The sequence below is a fragment of the Atta colombica genome, unplaced genomic scaffold (assembly GCF_001594045.1).
Source record: "Atta colombica isolate Treedump-2 unplaced genomic scaffold, Acol1.0 scaffold9, whole genome shotgun sequence".
In the NCBI taxonomy this organism is placed as follows: domain Eukaryota; kingdom Metazoa; phylum Arthropoda; class Insecta; order Hymenoptera; family Formicidae; genus Atta; species Atta colombica.
The window spans coordinates 2,887,558-2,903,433 of NW_017259583.1; the positions used below are offsets into that span (position 1 = coordinate 2,887,558).

Genomic DNA, 15,876 nt, shown 5'->3' on the forward strand with positions numbered 1-15,876 from the left:
TACACTTATTAACAACTTAAATAATACTTTTTCAATGTAATAATTTTAATAATAATTTAATACTCTATCTTTTCATTCATATTTGACCTTAAAAAAACATTTTGTTCACAGCACGCTCCAATGGCTCTTTCTTGATAAATTTCTAGATTCCCCAATGCTATCAATTCGCGGACGCATTCGACAATTCGACTTTGTCTTAATTGTGCTCGATTTCGATAGTGATTTTCGATGATATTCGGATGAGCATAAAATAAACACGAGCGTGAAAAGCAAAGGCTAGCGCCGAGGACGGGTCCCGGGATCGAGCCGAGGAAAGCGGATGTCGTGATGTCATCCAAGCGGCTTCGCCGCGCCGCGCCGGGCTCTCTCGGCTCGGCCCCGTAAATATATTCCGTTTAAGACTGATGGCTAGATTGTCCCGCAGTTGACGGTTAGTCTCGGGGTTCTCATATCGGGGCAGTTGATGCGACGTTACATCGACACAGGCCGAGTTACACGCGAATAATCGCGCCCGTCTACCATCGCCGCGACGCACCGCGCCGGGCACGCAACTGTCATTGGTAATTGAACGCCCCCGCGGCATTGCGAACTTAAACGGTCCCCAGACGAGCGATATTCTTTGTTAATAAGAAATTCCCCTCCTCTCTCCTTCGTCCGAAAGCAATATCTCTTGCTAGAGTGAAGAGATAGGACAAATGTGTTCGGTGAACCGATTAGAAAACACGTCGACTATATTTCTTTCTTGAATAAGGCAACAATATTTTTATTACGTGCATTTATTTTGTTAACAAATAAAAAACATTCCAGCAGAATAAAAAAATCATAATGACATTAAAATAGCGCCAAAATAAGTCTCAAAATAATTATTAGTCACTTTTCAATTAATCAAGATTTATTTTAATGTGATTTTGATGTTATTGTGTTGAATCTTGTAGAATCTGTGTGGTGTGGAATTCTGCTTGGTACCGATATATCTGAGGACATTATACATCAGATTTATAAATCGGGAAAAATATTTCTATCTCGATTTAATTTATAATTTATGCAATGATATTTATATTAGGAAATGATAATCAATATCTTATTCTTTTCAAAATAATACGAATCTTACTTTGCACGATTTTAAAAATAAGTATTGTTATATTGGAAAGTTAAATAAAACAAGTAATAAAGTAAATATAATATCAAGATCAGGCAAATCAAGTGTTTAATTATCGAACTCGAATTATCATTACTTATATAAAGTCAAGAAATTCAGTCTTTCGTGATATTAGTATTTTGTAGAATTAATGGCGATAATTTTCGACGAGATAAAATGCGCAGTTCGTGAGGATTAGAGAGTCGCGATTGTACATATTACTTGTAGTTCAACTCATTAGGATTTAAACGTTCACATTAAATCGCCTTGCTATCACCGTCTTGGCATTGCGACTATCATTTCTCTTACAAATAATTTAAGTTTCTCGGCGTCTAATGTCGGCGAGCGAGAGAACATCCGGTATAGTGATGTAACGCGCATCGTTGTGAAGAATAAATTTGTAGCAGGTTGCACACATCAGGACATTGTGCGACATTTCTAGACGTACAGCCGTCATCATTGTCGTCATGATATGGCATCGCGTCGCGTCGATTGCTTCGCAATTCGCTTCGAAATTCGTGAGTAGACTTCAGAATTCCTCCGCGATCTCGTTGCGTAAATGTTCCGCATCGACAGTCGCGGGAGCAAAGTCTTTTCGCGGGCCTGTATAGCCTACAATGCATCCTCAAGGATCACCGATTGAGCGTGTTTTGATTGGCGATCCCACTCTGTCTCGTCATAGTTATCATCATCGCCTGCGTGCCCGATCTCGCAGCCTCGGCAAGATCATTACCATCGTCATGGAATGTCATTGCGGTAATGACGAGCACCCTTGTAACGAGATGCGCGGCATGCAAGAATTCGTGATGTATCTATTTGTATCAGATATTATTTTTTCAACAATTTCTTATTTTTAACGCATTTTTTCAACAATGCAATTATTGAATTTCACAAATTACATCTAACTGTAGGAAAGCAAGCGTTTCACAGTTAATTATCGAGAGAACAATGAAGATCATCATTATATATTGTGAATTAACATTATGTTAATTCACAATATATAACATTATGTTAAATTGTAATATGAGAATGTATTTGAATATTGAATAACTATGCTGCATTGAATATAATAGAAATTGTTTGTTCTGATATATAGATTGAACAAAAGTTTTCATCGATATAGAATAAAGAATTGATTTCAAGTTGATCAAAGAATCGAAGGAAAGCTCGGATCAAAAGTTTATTTCTATTTGACAGATTATTTGTTATATTTTTATAATATGACAGACAAGTAGGTATTTAGTTTCAATAATTAGTTTCTAGAAAAAAATAATGAAAGAGCATTCTGAAATCTGAAAAAGCATAATAAAATTTGTTTTTATATTTAATTTTCTTCTTTTTGAACTTAATATTCATGTGATAGTGCATTTTCTAATGTATTTTCGGATTTAAAACTGAAATTGCTTTTCTCTTCTTTTCGCAAGAAGTAAATGGTAAATGTAAGTGGTAAATTCAAGCAGTTCTTTCTGGAAAGAAACGTGGACCAGATAAAATCGTCATTTTTAACTTAAGGCGAATTATTGCAAGACTACCAGCTTAAAGATTCTATCTGAAACATGACCAAGTAATATCTTAAACCCACAATCTTGGTCGTAATTGACGAACATACGCTCTGAAATTCAAGCGGATGAATGACGAAAGCGAATGCATTTGAAGAAACTATAAATTAGATTGAGCAAAACGCAAAATTATATCTCTCAAGGGTGCAACCGTGAAAGTGTCAGGCATTCCATTTAATATTTCAAATTTAAATCATTCCGCAATTAGTCCATTTTTTCGAATATAATATTTTTCGTTTATAATTATTTCATTCGCTTTACTTATCTTCAGTAACTTCTCCTCAATAAATTATATTAGTCTTTAATTAATATTCCATTTTGAAATAGTTTTGTGTATATATATATATATATATATATAAAATTGTGAAATTATCAATTGCAAATATTTGGGTTAGCGCAAATAATTGTCCTCTGTTTGGAATATGGAACAGTTAACACCAAATAATGTCACTAGTAAACGTTTATTCATATTTAATATAACAAATTTTGTGAAAGATTACATTTTAATGCGTATTAAAAAAAAAAGTATGTTAAAATTAGTTGAATTTTGCATTTGATATTGTTTTAAATATGGAGAACAAGAATAAATATTTTCGACATATCATGGCATTTTCTTTCTACAAAGGAAAAATCGTAGCAGAGATTTATATAAATAAATAAAAATTTTTATCTTTTAATATATATCACACAATTAGATATCAAACGAATATACAATTCTATAATACATTTCTTGAATGAAACAATATTTTATTATTTTTAACTTTCGTATCAAGCTAAATAAATCATTTTTATGATTAATTTCAAAATAAAAACATCGATTAACGGACAAATAATAAGCTAAATTTACATTTTTTTTAAGTTTTTAAGTTAATTGATAAACTTCATTGTTTTTAAATTAATGATACAATTAAGTAGAAGAAATTTAAAAAAATGATTAGAAATAACTCAAATTGGATATAATTTGACATTGTGAATTTAATAAAAATAAATTTAATTTGTTATTAATAAATGAATTTAACAGAGAGAGAGAGTTCATTTCAAAGATTTTATCCTACATCAAGAATATTAATCGCACAGTTTCTGTAGCACAAATATATAAATTGATTTCTAAAACTAACACTTTTACAATTTAAATTAAAATGGAAAAATTTCCATTTAATACATTCCGTGACAAATGAAATCGACTGCCTAGACGGTAACGAAAAAGATACACTTGCCGAATAAAATCACGTTAGTCCGTAACGTTGAATAAGTTTCGAAGAATTTCCCCAGAGTATCGTGAAATATGTCCGCAAATATATTTGTTATCGCGAAACGATCAAGTCGATCAAGCGCGAAAACGTGACGTAAAAGGAAATGCTAGGTCGCAAAGTGCAGTGCAGTAAATACGTTGCAGTGGACAGAGACTTTTATCACACTCGGGGTGGAAGGTCAGTTCGAATGTCTTGACATTCTTGGGGTGATAATAATATTTACGATTTATCAATTTTCTTTTGTTCTTCTTAATAAATGCCCAGCATAGCTCGATTATCGTTAACGTGCGCACATGGACGCATATGGACCAGTTCGCTCGCTTTCAAGCCACGCTGAAAAATAAAACTGCGCATCATAGAAGGTATCACGGATGTTCAGGACGTTCAGTTAACGGTACGATGATGAAAAAGAAAAAGAGAACCAACTCGTGATAAAGAGCGTACCGATAAGCAAATCGAGACAACTACGAATCGAGTTGCTTAATACTGCGAAATATTTGTACCACAGCGTGTTAAACAGTGTGCGCATAAAAATATACATTTGATAATGCCGGAAAAGAGAGAGGGAAAAATCTGAATGAAGTTTAACAATAATTTATTTACGGCCGATCGCCGAGAAATTTAAAATTTTGTATTAAAATTAAACGTCAAGACTACTCGCGAATGATAGCAGCTTAAATGAAATTTCTGAAAGGAACCGCTTTCAAGGTTTATAAAAATATATATATTAACAATATAAACTTATGATGTGCTTGTTATAATTCTTATCGGTTAGCAGAAAGCGTGTATCAAGGCAATCTATTTTTTTAGGAAGGAGAAAGGATATGTAAATATTTATTATGTGATTGTAATATTTTTATAAATCGGAAAGCCATGAAATCTTAAAAAAACATTTAATGGTAAGAAAGTGAATTTTTTTAATAAACTTCTCTTTCATCTCGCTTCCTCTTTCAAAAGATTTCATTAATTTCTAGGCGTTTTTTTTTCCATCCTGGATTCAAATTCGCGTGAAATTTCTTCGCTTTTTTCTTACAGAAACTGTAACTACTCTACTATCGGCCAATACTGAAAGACAGTAATTAATTGCTTATTTGAAGTACTAAGGTACTGAAAACACAGTGCTTTTCATACTTAATAAAATAAGTAATTAATTACTATCTTTCAGTAATAAATTGGCCAGTATTAGATTTCTGTTATCTCGGCTAAAACGCAGAGAAGTTGTGCGAACGTCGTAATTCGCGGCCGGAATGCCGTTCCCCCCCCGAAGATATCGGGCAATATACGGGAACACCGCGGTCAGTTGCCCGTCTCGCACAACGCGAACAAAGAACGGAATTGGTTACAAACTATTACGTAAATCAATGAAAGCGAGATTTCGTTTGATGCGCCGCCTCCGCTGACGTTTCGCGAAAACGACAGTCGTTTATATGGACGCGACCGCTCTGGCAAGGAAGTGTCAAACTAGATAAGCGCGCGGCCGCATTCATTACTTCCGTTTACCACGGATGTGCCACGCTCCATGCGTTTGAGTTGCATCGCCGAGCGAAGATCAGTTCATCTCCGAGATTGTACAGGACGGTCTACAGGTTGCCATCCGCCTTTTTTTGCATACCTTCTTCATGTGTTTCTATCTTCTAACGGCACTGTTAATAGACCAAAACCGTTGGATAATTAATATATTGCGTAACGTTTGGAAATTAAATGTAAAAATAATTGAGAGAAAGGATTATTAATTGAACGTTCAGCTTGCGAAATAATACTTTGATTATCACCTGATTTCGACATTGAGCTTAATTTAATCATTTTAATATTTTGTTATTCTTACTGTTTTTAAATATTTCAATATAATTTGTATTGTTTCTTCAATGTTTTAAGTACTCTGTAAAATTATTCTTAAAAAAATTGTAAAATTATTCTGATAAATAAAATCATTATTCACAAATTTTACGTATTATCCAAATGTGGCAGTAAAAGTGATAAAACATTTATGGAAAGGAAAAAAACTGATTTTGCTGAAAAAAAAATTAACTAGATACAGAAATATAATTATATACTCTCTCTCTCTCTCTCTCTCTCTCTCTCTCTCTCTCTCTCTCTCTCTCAAGGTTACTAAAATGTCGAAATTTTTGCAGTATTGTTTATCTTGAGATTTCTACCCAATCATTTTGATCCATAAAATTTTCAGATCTAAATAAATATTTACTAAATATAAACATGATTTGATACAAAAATCATTAATTTGATTTAACTATATTATATTTAAAAAATAGATATAGAACTATTAATTTAACTATCATATCATTTTTCTGAGTAAATATTTATTTACTGTAAATAAAATGTTTATTATTTAGTACTATTCAAAGAAATATGCAGAAATAAGATTTTTTTTAACGCAGTAAAAAAGGAGGGATTTTCAAACGGTTTGCAGGAGCTTTCGAATCTCGCCGGGATTTTCTCCGATAAACGAAGAAATTTCCTCGAGATTCAGGAGAGATACAGCTTCTCGAAATTTACGCGGACGAGCTTCCTCTTCGTGACGCTTCTCCCTCGCGTAGACCAGCGTAGATCCCGTAGATCGCTCTCGCGCAAGCATACGCTTCGAGCGGAGGAACGGAACGGAGCGGACGCGCGCGACAGGCACGAGGGCGAGCGTAAGCAGGTACGAGCGGAATCTCGAATCTCGAGCGAGGCAACTCGCCGAGCGGCGAGCAGTCAGTCCGTATCCCGCTTCCCGGCGACGACGTTCGATTCGCGAGCTTGCCTTCACGCTCGCCTCGGCAAACGAATTCTCGATCATCGATCATGACACGCGGGCGGACGAGGACGTGCAGGTGAAAGACGTTTTCCCGCCGATCCCTATCCGTCTGTTTGACCGAAGAGGTACACGTGACGAAGTGCCACCGCGAGGAAGAGAAGAAGAAAAGGAGAAGAAAGAAGAGGGGAAAGAGAGAGAGAGAGAGAGAGAGAGAGAGAGAGAGAGAGAGAGAGAGAGAGAGAGATCGATATCGGCTCGGATACTGCCGGAAGATCTAGTTGATGGTGACAAAATTTATTGTGGAGAGTTTGTGAAGGGTTTAACACGCATCCGGCTGAGGAGCAAGGTAATTGTCGGCGATCGATCCTGATGATTTTAAGCGGGAATTGATCCAGATTTTTTGCGCACTGAAGATGCGAGCGAATCCGTAGCACTCTTCTGCTTTCTCTGCGCTTTCCGTTAGAATCTTTAAGCATTTTTATTAACGTTCTTTGTCTAAATTTCAATGGAATGTGGTAAAAGATATTTTTGAATCAATAACTTTGTGTTTTTACAGATTTGTATATATTTTTTTTTTAATTTCTTAGTGTCATCATTCGCGATGTCAAGATAGATAAGATATAATTGAAAAAAAGCAAAAGACGAAAACAAATTAATAATAAAAATAGTTAATTAATACTTTAATTAACAAAAAAAAATACTTTAATTAATAAAAAAAAAACTTTAATTAACATCTTAATTAAACGTTATATTGATTTATATAATGATATCTCTTCCTTATACTTAACATCTTTTTGGAATCTAAAAGCGATATAAGTTTATGTGCTCACGCTTTTGAGGAGAGAAAGCAGAATAGAAATAATTATAGAAAGTGAAGACAAGGAAAACGGACTTGCCACGAGGTAATTAACAAGCTAGAATTAATTACACAATCCGTATTATTCGGTAAGTAATGATGCTTAAACGAGTCGTAATCGTCTATCAAGCCGTCCGTAACATTCGTTACAAACTATTACAAGTTAACGCGAATACGGTTACAGCGATCGGAATAAAAACGAACGCTTAGCTTTTGCAATAGAATTGGCTATGGTCGAATTGACTTTTCTCTCCAAAGTTTACGAAATTGCACGATAAGAACGATTTTGTTAAAATATCTAAAAATTTAGATAGGTAGTTGGTTTAAAATAATTACGTTAGAGAATTCAACCATAATGAGAGTAATAAAAAGTTTTGATAGTTTCGGTAAAAATTTTTTAAATTTTTGTATGAATATGTATAAATATGCAGAAACATATATAAATATTCATAAACATATACAATCATATATGAAATATGTATCCGTACATATTCATATATCCCTCTCGCTTTTAAAAAATGAATTTTTAGTGTAATATTATAGAACATTAATAGCTTAGTAATGTGAAAAATTACTTATGTAAATAATTATATAAAATTATGCATAATTGTAATTGAGTAATTTTTTTTACATTTTTCGAAACTTGTTTTTTCTTAAAACGAACAATGCAAAAATGATCTTTTTAATTATTTTTTATGTTTTCACGTTATTATTATTATTTCTGTTATACTAAACAGTAATTTTACAAAAGAAAGAGGAGTGTATAATTATGGACATATTTCATATATGATTATACATGTTCATGAATATTTATGTATGTTTTATACATGTTTATATATATTCATGCTTGAAAAATTTTTTGCCGGGTTATATTGAAAAAAAATCTAATAATATCTATTAAAGTTGGTAATACTAAATGTTAAATGAAGTAATTTCAATAAAATGTTTGATTAATATATAACTAAAAATAATTTTACTTTTCTATATAAATATCTAGTATAAGTTTGGTAACAATTACTGAACATTTAGAAAAGTAAAATTATTTATGGATATTACGAAACATTACATTGAAATTATTTTACTCAATATTTAGCAACTATTACTAAGCTTTTTTTTTCAGTGTAGCAATCAATTTAAGAGTTTTTCATAATTACTTTAATAGTCCAACAAAATTATTTTCAAATCTGTACATCTTGCTAAATCTTTAAATATTTTAACAAAGTCATTCTTTCCATTGCGACTGTGAATCTATAATAATAAGATTGAGATTTTGACAAAAAGGGATAATGATCTCTAAAATTATATTTTATGATACATATATTTTCACATTTGGAGACATTAATTAATGAGCTAATCTCCGCATTGTATTTTCTTATTAAAATCTCTCTCGCAGAAAAGTGCTGTTCACCGTATAAACAGGAAGTGCTTTTGTTATTACGATTATGTTATGCTCGCGTAGTTTAGTGCAAGCCTTAGTCATCATTTACGGCGTTATAAACCCCGCCGCCGTCGACTCATTCGTGTTAACTCATTGTCTCAGAACTTATTATCTTATTAGAGGCCATTGTACCGTCTCTAAATAATAAAATGACGGCGACCATAATAATGGGAATCGGTTGTTTTGCGGAGCTGCGGAATTTTTTGGAAATGACAATATCGTGCAGGATGCGTAAAATTTAAAACGTGTCAAGGATCTACAAGGAAATTTTTATGAAATAAAAGAATTTTTGCATCTAACGGACTCATCAAAATAAATCGTAATATCAAATTAAAATAAAATGGATTGTACTTTGACATGTCTCTTTTTATTTTATCATGCTATTATATTTAAATCTCGTGATAATCGTGAAACTTGAGAAAACAACTTATCTGCAAAAACTATGTTGTGTCATATATATGGTGCATTACAAGTTTGTAATATGATCAGTACACGAAAAAAAAAAAAATGATTTTGCTGAAGTATCTAAAAACTTTAGCGTTAGATATAAAGTTAAAAATAATGTTGAAACATCAAATTACGTAAGATGGCCTTACTGGTTAGTACGTCAAAAAGAAAAATTATCATCACATAGAGCAAAATCGTTCTTTTCGTGTAACTGTGACGCCAACTATTTATCAATTACAGCAGCATATCAACTTTGAACGTGATAGCCAAACAAAAAAAACTAATACTTTCCTCTTTCTTTTCTTTTTTACTTAAATATGTAATCTGCCAATAATATTTACATTTTATTCCGGACACAATTCATACAATTCACGTAGCAGAGCAAAGATTTTAGTCGGTTGTAAAAAGTATCACTCTCCAACAGCGGGTCAATCAACCGCGCTGTTGATGTTCCTTGAACATCCCCGTCCTCGTAACAAATTGTTGACCTCGGAGGGTCGGTGGGGAATTGCATATTACTGATCGACAAATCCGTAGCGAGGGGACGCTGCTGATATTCGCAAAGGCCTCCTCCATTGATCGTCGCACCAAGAAAATCATTTTGAAAAGAAAGCCCTGTAAAATGTTGTTGCAAAACATCCGTTGTTTTTTAATTTCTGGTTAGCTTATCAAGATTATTTTCAAATTATTATAAAGCTCGAAGCGTGTTAAAAACAAGATTTTTTTTCACAAATCGTTGAATTCAGATAAGATCAATTTTTAACATTCGCAAAATGCGACATAAAATGATAGAAATCGAAAAATTTGGTTCGGAGTCTGAATAAACATCCCTGGTGTTGTCAGACGATTTTGACTAAAATAAATATATATAAAGCCAAAGCCAATAAAATAGCACGAAAGTTATTAGGAAATACAGATATTTGTACATCGCGCGCAATATTTTATTTTAAAAAATATTGACAATATAAAAATTTTCTGAACACTGAAGTGTTGAATTTAGATAAGATCGATTTCTAACATTTGCGAAAGACAATATAAAATAATTGATTAAAATCGAATAATCAAATTTTGCGCGAAACCTGGATAAACATCCCCGGTTTTGTCAGATGATTTTGATCAAAGTATAAAAAAATAAATATATTGTATAAAGCTGAAACCAATAAAATAGCACTTATTAAGAAATACAATATTACAATATTTGTATACACTACGATATTTTATTTAAAAAATATTTATTATTTTTGCAGAACACCGAATTGTTGAATTCAGATGAGATTGATTTCTAAAATTTGCGAAAGGCGATATAAAGTGATTGATTAAAATTGAAAAATCTGCGCGATAAAGGAACCTGGATGAATATTTCTAGTGCTGTCAAGCGATTTTGATCAAAGTAAATATATAAAATCAAAGCCAATAAAGTAACACGAAAGTTATTATTAAGAAATGCAAATATTTTTACATCGCGCGCAATATTTTATAAAAAAGATATTGACTATACATGAAATGTTGTCGCAATCGATCAAAACGTCAGCTAGCAATTTCACAGTGCTACTACATCGCGCGACAGGGCGAAGATGCGTCCTTCACCATCTGTCAGTCACTCTGAATTTATTGCGAATTTATTCCATACGCGTCTGCTATCCGATTGTTACGATTATCATCTGAAGATAATCTTTCTTTTCCTTTATCAAGCATTATTACCACAACATCCGCGTTTATCGCGAACGAATTCTACGCGCCTCGATCGATCGCTGAACGCGAATGGTGCGAACGTGCGTTAACGTTTCGCGTACTATCTCCTCGCGAAACTCACCGCGAATTAGAGCGAGCGCGCGTGCATATAAATTACACTGATTATACGTGCAGGAAATACGGCAAAAACAGTTTTACTTCACTACTGAAAAAAAATTTATTAAATCTTAATACACATTTCTTTGAATAGTATTATTAAATTTACTCAATTTACAAAATAATAATTAATGTCATGATTTTATGTCAAATAAATATATATATTTATTTAGAATTATTAAAATAAATATTTATTAAAACTTAGTATTTTTCAATGTAAGATATCTAAAAAATTTAGTTAGATACATTAGAAAATAATATTACTTGGACCATTAAAATAATTATGTAGCTTAATCTGCTTGTTAAAATGTTAAAACATTTTACGTTATGGTTACGCGTTTTGTTAAATGTTCTACATAATTATTTTGATGATTTAACAAAAATTTTATTATTTTTACATAGATATACTTAAATTTTTAAATACTTCAGCAAAACTGTTCCTTCCGTGAAAAGATCTGTTTGTGCCTTTCTATAGTGGGACAAAGGTATGGTAAGTATTTTTCGAGGAACCACAGTCGAATGGACCACAACGCGAGGACACTTGCACAATCTGTTTAAATTAGAGAAAATAGAATGCGAGAGGGGAATGTCGCGCGCACAGAAAGAGAGAGGACCTTCCCTCGACCGTTCGATATCGTTCTGGGGCCCATTGCGCGACATCGCCGACGGCCGATTCTCCGTAACCGATAAATTAACTCATGGGATATCTCTTCCGGTTTGAAAGCACGCGACTATTCACGATCGGAGCTGTGCCGTCGACAGTAACCATTTCATTTTCAACAGAAGAAATCGAGCGAGCAATCGAGAGGCGTGTTACGCTGCCTACCGTTCTCCGTTTGCGAGCTGCCGTTTCCCAACATGAAAATGTCTCATTGTTCCTTCCGATAATAATGATTCAAATCGATGAGTCAAATTGTAAACTCAACGTATGATTTCATCCGGCATATAGCCGCGGAGCTCTTGATTCGCGCAAATTTTTCTCCCGTAAAATATAATCGCTCCTCCTTTCTTGTTCCCTCCCTCATGAATTTTATACCGAGTTAAAAGTTAGTTTTGATTGTAATCCACTTCGTGTAATCCGCGTGTGTTTTATTCAATCTATTTATCAAACAATTTACAAATCAACCAGAAATGAATGGTCGAATCGACGTCGATTGATTGTGCTACATCAGTCGATGTCAATCCGATTAATTATTTATAGTTATATATATGGGGCTACTGATATTCATAATCAATTCTTATATAACAGTCTTGAATACAATCTTAAGATGTCATGAAAACTGTACTTAAGACCGTCTAAGTATAGTTTTAAAATATCACAGAACTGTATTAACATAATTAGCTTAAGACACTACTTAAGACAATTTTAAAATAAGAACGCATTATAAATACCTGTTTATATTTACATTATTTCTTATTATGTTATTTACTTAATTCTTGTTATTCTGGTTATGTTACTTCTTGATATAACTGTACTCTTAAATTGCGTAAATTGTAAATATTCGTTGACACTCAAATATTTCATCAATAATTTTTTACAAATCCTAGCAGATTTATGATTTATAAATTCTTTAGTTACATAAGATTATATTTATTTATATTAACTCGGTCAGTTTCTATTCTTTTTATGATTTATATTTAACGAAATATTTATTTCTTCAGAAATATTGCCTCTGCGAATAAATCAATCTTATAAACTACTAATTTATACACTCTTTCAAATAACTTTCACATAAGAAAAATCACTTTCTGAGAAATTCAAGGTATTGCTAGAAACTTACTGTTACTTGAACTTTGCTTTTGTTTTCAACTTTAGGTCATCAGTCGTATGTTTTGATTTCAGATTGATAATGATTGTATGCTGCTCATTACAGATTTATGTCACAGTAATAAAGTTCATCGCGGTGTAGAGAGCAACATAATTCATGTATACGTGAAGCAACCGAAGCGTCAACTTTTTCTTAGCGAGAAACGAGTGCCTTCTAAAGAATTTCTTTTTATATCCAGGAATTAATTAAAGATTTATCTTATTATGTTATCGTAGCCTCAGGTGCAATTAAATTATATCGATCAATTAATAATAAATCTTCATAATTAAACCATCAATCTGAATGATAATAATAATAATAATAATAATAATCCACATACAAACAAGTTGAGAATTAATTATTTTTATATTTACACTATCATATGTAAATATAAACTTTCAAATTTTAAATATAATCTAAATTGTATGTATTATAAACTATATTACACACTGAGAAATAGATACTTAAACTATTTATTCGTAAGAAATATATTTATTTTACTGAAATGAAAATCTTTACTTAAATACGGCAAAATAAAATTTTATTCCTAGTAAATAAATCATTAATTTTATTTTTTTTAGAATTAATAAGATATTTCACAGAAATATATATTTCATCATCATCATAATCAAATTTTTTAATTAATAAATATCAAAGAAAATGTCATAAGTTACATTTGCTTCGCAATACTTAGACATTTTTCTTTCTCAATCAATACATATTAGCATAAATTTTTCTATAAACTTGTGTATTAATAATTAAAACGTGAATGCACATTTTTAATTTCTCAAGGCATTTTTATTCAATTCAAAATCGATTCTAGATTTATTCGATTCTAGATATTAGAATTGTTTTATATTTTTGATCAGTAACCCTTGAAAAAAATCGATGATGTCGGAGGGATAGAAAGGTGTGCAATAGTGCAAAGGTGTGTTCCGGTCCGCTAGCACATGCGATAACACACTTATAAATATACGCGTGTTATAAAAGCTCGATTTATGTACGTCATTTTAAGAAACGTAACCCAACCTTGTCCCGGTTCCCTTTCTGTAATGATCGCTCGCAACGATGGATGACCCGGCGCGATTTTGCAATAGTTCACTTTGCTTTGAAAACAAAAAATACAAAAGAGAAAAGAATCAGCTGTAGCATTGTAGTGCATGATCCTATCAATATAAGAAGACGACTAGAAACATTGCGAGAATTTCGAACGTGTACATATATTTACAGATATGAATTTGATGTGATTATTGCATCCGTTTGCAATTACGTAAATGTTCCGAAGCGATATAAGATATCCCTTAGCACTTAGATAACATTTAATCGCGATTGTTTCTAATATGGCTCTTACTGTATTTTTATGAGATTCATAGCTTTGCTACGTTGGTCTGAATTTCTTCGATCTACAATGCATTCTTTGACCAACTTGGGAAATTGATTGTTCCTCGAAAGTATAGACGAGAATGAGATCGTCTTATCATGACTTTCCAATCCTCAATATCGCAACAATACATGGTTCAGTATCAGCATGAAACAAAAGAAATCTATCCGTCACATATCATAGATTTCTTTCAGAAATATACATGAAAAAAATAGTAATAATAAATTGATATATTAAAGTATTGAAAAAGTATAAAAGAGTACTAATGAATCGTTCATGATGTGGCTACAATGCAATGATTCGATTACGAATATATTATATACTTAAGATCGCTTTACAACTTTTTTTAATTCACGGCATATTAAATAACGAACCAAATTTCTTAAATATTCGATATATATACTTCGATGCTTAGCACGAATCTTTTATCAGATATTGCTAAATACATTGAGAAATAAAAAGTTTTTATTTTTGTTTTAAAAGTAATTTTATTACAATGATAATAATATGTTACTTTGATTAAAATCAAAGTAAACACAATATAATTTAGATCATTTTTTATCATTTTTAAAATATTTATTTCGTATGTCCCATTTATTTTTTTTACTTATTTCTGAATTTTTTTCGCGCCTTTTATCTTTTCTAAAATTTTCTTGATACACTTAGAAACCTTTTGCATATCGCATAAAATACCTTGTTTAAGATAATTTACTAAAAAATGAAAGCCTCCTATAAAAATAAAAAAAATCTCTTTTTATTCTGTCATCTACATATGCAAGGTGTTTCGAAACTTTTTGCCAAGTGCTTTTGTAGATAGAGCGGACTAAACTAATTCGAAATGTCTTCTACCATTTTGCAATTTTCACAGTAATTAACAAGATATTAATTATTAAAAATTGCCGAATATTGGTCTTCAATAATTTTTTTCTCAAATCTATAATTTTACAGTAAAATTACAAGAGACAAAAATTGTTAATTATTTTCTCATAGAATTTTTCTCTAAGAATTTTTTCAGAATTTTTTATCAACTTTGTAGTACTGTATTTTCTTATTGGCGATTATTTTTACCAATATGAGAAAATACAGTGTTAAAAAATGCTGAAAAAAATTATCAGAATTTTATGAGAAGAAAATAAATAATTTTTTGTTATTTTTTTTATAAAATTGATAATATTTAGAGTAAAAAATTGAAAACCAATACTCAGCGATTTTTAATAATTAATATCTTGTTAATTTTTGCGAAAATTGCAAAATGATAGAAGACTTTTTCAACTCAATTTTCCGCTTTATCTACACAAGAGCGCTTGGCGTAAAAAATTTTGGGATACCCTGTATATAATAATTTTGATATATGTACATATATATATATATAATATTTATTTATTTGTATAAT

At 31.5% G+C, this 15,876-nt stretch overlaps 1 protein-coding gene across 1 annotated transcript in view; it reads left to right on the plus strand.

Annotated features, from left to right (window-relative positions):
• The first annotated feature begins 6,560 nt into the window (after positions 1-6,560).
• The window catches only part of LOC108693295 (patched domain-containing protein 3), a 28,064-nt gene continuing 18,748 nt past the window's right edge, over positions 6,561-15,876 (plus strand). Inside the window, exon 1 of the mRNA XM_018202170.1 lies at positions 6,561-7,051. The gene's annotated coding sequence lies outside the window, so the exon portion shown is untranslated. The remainder of the gene's footprint in view (positions 7,052-15,876) is intronic.